Source organism: Myotis lucifugus, unplaced genomic scaffold, assembly GCF_000147115.1.
Source record: "Myotis lucifugus unplaced genomic scaffold, Myoluc2.0 scaffold_35, whole genome shotgun sequence".
Lineage (NCBI taxonomy): Eukaryota > Metazoa > Chordata > Mammalia > Chiroptera > Vespertilionidae > Myotis > Myotis lucifugus.
Window position 1 is genome coordinate 3973975 of NW_005871083.1, and position 4434 is coordinate 3978408.

Genomic DNA, 4434 nt, shown 5'->3' on the forward strand with positions numbered 1-4434 from the left:
CTGCCCTTCGACCTGCCCTGGGCACAGGAGCAACAGGTGCGGCCCAGGCCAGCCAGCCCTCACCTGCTTGCCCCCCGCCCCCCCATTCCTGCTTCCTCCAGCCCCTAGGTCCTCAAATTGCTCTCAGCTGGCTGCTCGAAAGCTTTCTTCCTGTTTTGTTCACCGGAAGCCCCCTCCCAAGGAGAATGCACATTTTAATAGGAACGTGGGAGGTCACCTGCTGCCCACTCTCTCCTACCCTCTGGTTCATTCCACAATAAAGCCAGGGGATTATTTAAACAACCCCAAATTATCACAGCTCCCACCACCCCCACCACCACCACCCCGCCTCCGCCCCTTCAGGGCTGCCTCCGCCCTCCGCCCTCCAACAGACCTAAGGGCCTTGCCTCTCTCTGCTGATGCTGTTGCCCGACACTTCCTCCTCCTCCTAGTGGTCTTACACCCGCGTGCCAGGCTCTGCCTCAGGGCCCCCGCACCTGCTCTTCCCCCTGCCTGGAAGGCTGTTCCCTTCACCTCCTCCCACCCCCTCAGGCTGTTCATGAAGGGCTCCTTCTCCAGGTCTGGGCCCTGAGCTCAGGGCTCCCCTCTTGGAGGCTGCACTCCAGCCTGCACACCCTTTAGCTCTCTCCACCGCCCTCATGGAAAACGGAGTGTGGGGTTACTTTAAAGACTGCCTCCTCCCTCGGATGGTAGGTGACAGAAGATGGCATTTATTTTATTCACTGCCGAGTCTCCTGTAGGTACTCAATACAGTTTTGTTGTTGCTGTTAATCCTCACTTTAGGATATTTTTTTCCATTGATTTTTTTAGAGAGAGTGTAAGGTTGGGAGGGAGATGGAGAGAGACGGGGAGAGAAGAGAAAGCAACATCCATGTGTCTCACATCCATTGGTTGCCTTCTGCATGCGACCTAGGATTGAAACCACAAACCTGGCAGTGCCCTTGACTGGGAATCAAACCCGCAGTCCTTCAGTGCGAGGACGGCACTCTAACCACTGAGCCACAGTGGCCAGGGCTCAGCACATTTTTTAAAAACAGCCTTTTAGGATGTAACTCACGTACCCTACCATCCACCCGAGCGTACAATTGCATGGCTTTTAGTATGCTGACAGAGTTGTGCAGACAGCACCAGTCAATTTTAGAACATTTCCATCACTCCCAAAGGAAGCCAATGCCCTTTAGCTATCACCTCCACATTCTCCCTCCCCGCCTCAGCCCTAAGCAACAATTGATCAATTTTCTTTCTCCAGAGAGTTCCCTTTCATCTGAATGGAATCATATGTGGACTGATGTGGCTGCTTCTTTCACTTAGCAGTGCTTTCAAGGTTCAGCCAACACACTTTTGCTCTATGAATGAATGAACGGATGCTTTAATGAGTGCAAGGCCATGGGAAGTAAAGGAAGGCGCCTTCCTGGTAAGAGGGCAGGCAGCAGGACCATGGACCCTGGGCCCACTGCGGGGTCCAAATCTAACAAGGGACAAAGCTCTGAGTGCCTGTAGCCTGGCGGCCTCAGGTAAACACTTGATTGTCTTCAGTTCAAAGTCAAGAATCCAGTCTCGCTGCCCAACCCTGATGTTAGATGTAGGTCAGATGCCCAACCCACAGCCCTCATTTCACCAGCAATGCTGCTTTCCTTTCTCCACATCTGTTTTTCACTCACTCATTCATTCAGATTCCACAGAAATGCATGGTGAAGATCTACAAATCTTTCTCCAGTAAATGAATACAGGGTGTGGCAAAAGTAGCTTTACAGCCCCCGGACCCCTGCCCACGATGGATACTGCTGGAACTCCGGGACTGTGAGGGTTTAAAATGCATCACTGCAGCCAGTGGGAGGGGGCCCAGAAGGGAGCTGCTGTGAGGGGTATCCGGTGCCCTGGAAGCTGCTGAGACTCCAGCACCCCATTTTCTGAGCCTCCTTCCCACTGGATCTGACAGCCCTTCTCCCTGGCAAATCAGAGAGGAGACAAGCCTGGCGTTTGAGAATACCTGGCTGCCCCCACCATTACATTCAGAGGAAAAACAAACAGCCAAGAGGTCTGCGGCCAGGAACACGGTGGGGGACCTTCCAGGCCATCCTCAGCCCCGGCTGCTGTGAGATGACCCCCAGTGCTTCGGTGAAGGGCTCATTGTTGGAAGTGGTTCCGAAGGGCAGGTTGAAATATACGGGCGAGTAGAGCAGGGACCAAGTGGATTTCATCTCCCTGACAAATCTGAGCCAGGCCAGCCCAGGCTAGCCATACTCACATCAGAATGAGAACAGGCCCTCGCCGGTTTGGTTCATTGGATAGAGCGTCGGCCTGCGGAATGGAGGGTCCCGCGTTTGATTCTGGTCACGGGCACATGCCCGGGTTGTGGGCAGAGTGTGCAGGAAGCAGCTGATCAATGTTCTCTCTCATCATTGATGTTTCTATCTCTCTCCCTTCCTCTCTGAATAAAATATATATATATAAAAAAAAAGATTTGAGGAAGTTTTTTTTTTTAAAGAATGAGACCAAGAGGGAAGGTCAGCATTAAGTTTTTCAAGGCCCGTCCCACCGAAAATAAAGCAAAGTCCCACATCCCACCACGTACAGCCATGCAGGTTATGCAAGGGCGCCACATGTAAGGGAGTTTGTCTATTTATTATACAACCTTGTGTGTTCATGTCAATGTTCCAGCAGATGGCAATATAGCAGCGGTTCTCAACCTGTGGGTCGCGACCCCTTTGGCGGTCAAACGACCCTTTCACAGGAGTCGCCTAAGACCACCCTGCATATCAGATATTTACATTACGATTCATAACAGTAGCAACATTACAGTTATGAAGTAGCAACAAAAATAATTTTATGGTTGGGTCACAACATGAGGAACTGTATTTAAAGGGCCAGGAGGTTGAGAACCACTACAATATAGTGTTTTGAGGAGGGGACACTTTAAAAACATTCACCAAGTCTTCATGAGGCTGGATAAGAATGGCCGTGATTGAAGTCCTAGCAACATGGACACCACACCCTCCCAAGTCCAGACAGAGGAGCAGCAACCAACTTCTAATTTAAAACATTATTTTTTGATGCCACTTAAAAAAATAAAGCAAAATTCCACCTTAGAAGAAACCAATTTAAAGTGGCATTTAGAACACTCACGATGTTGTGCAATCACCACCTCTATTTAGTTCTAAAATATTTTCATCATTCTAACATAAAACCCCATTCTCATTATGCAGTTACCCCCTGGCCCCTGGTAAACACCAATCTGCTTCCTCTCTCTCTCTCTCTCTCCCCCCCCCTCTCTCTCTCTCTCTCTCTCTCTCGTTTTGCCTATTCTGGACATTTTATATAAATGGCATCACTTACTATAGGGTTTTCAAGGCTCATCCTTGTTGGAGGGTATCCGTACTTTATTCTTTTTTAAGGATGGGTAACAGTCCATTGTCTGTTTAAACCACTTTTATCGGTCGGGTCATTTGTTGATGGACGTGTGGGTTGTTCCCATTTTGTTGATGTGTCAACATAAGCCGTACATGGCCCCAGTGTTCGTGTGGGGCTCTAGGATGTGTGCAGAGTACCTCACCACCCAGAGGTTCCCTCCCACCTTCTGTCACTCACACGCCCCCTCGCAGGTAACCACTACTGTGGCCTCTGTGATCACAGACGGCTGTGCCTGCTGGTGAGCTTTACATAGATGGAATCATTCAGCAAACCCTCACTTATGTCTGGCTCCTTTCACACAACGTAACGTCTACCCAGTGAGCCCACGTCACTGCACACCAGCCGGTTCCTTTTCCGTCGGCAGGATTCCACCATGTGGGTGTGTCGCTGTGCGTGTCTTCATGCTCCCATTGACGGAGACACTTGCGTTGCTCCGCTGTGTGACTAGCCCACGGTCTGTTTATTCATTCTCTTCTCAGTGGACTTCTGGGCTGTTTCCACTTGTTGGCTGCTATGAATAACGCTGCCGTAAACATTCCTGTGTCTTTTGGTGGCCATGTGAGCTCAGTTCCCTCGGGCACACACTCGGGAGTGTGAGCTCAGTTCCCTCGGGCACACACTCGGGAGTGGAGATGCGGGGTCACAGGGTGGGCAGAGGCTTTGTGTTAGGGGATATGCTTTCCAAAGCAGTTGAACCCATTTCTACTCCCACCGAGAACGTATGAGAGCTTCTGTCAGCCGCCACCACCACCTCTGAGAGAGGGTGCCAGCTGGTTCTCGGGGCCCAGGTGCAGAGCCCTTTCAGCTCAGCAGGCTGCTGCCTCTGTGGCTGAGGCCGGGCAGGGATACCCGGTGCCTCTGGTGTCCTTGAGAGGGTTACCCCAGCCTGTCACGAAAGCCTGGCACCACCAGTCACTGTCTTCCCCCGAGGCAGGCAGCTTAGGTGGAATGTGGTCCCAGGAAACGCAAATGGGACCACAGGAAAGTGTGTGTGTGGCGGGGGGGGGGGGGGGGGGGGGGGGG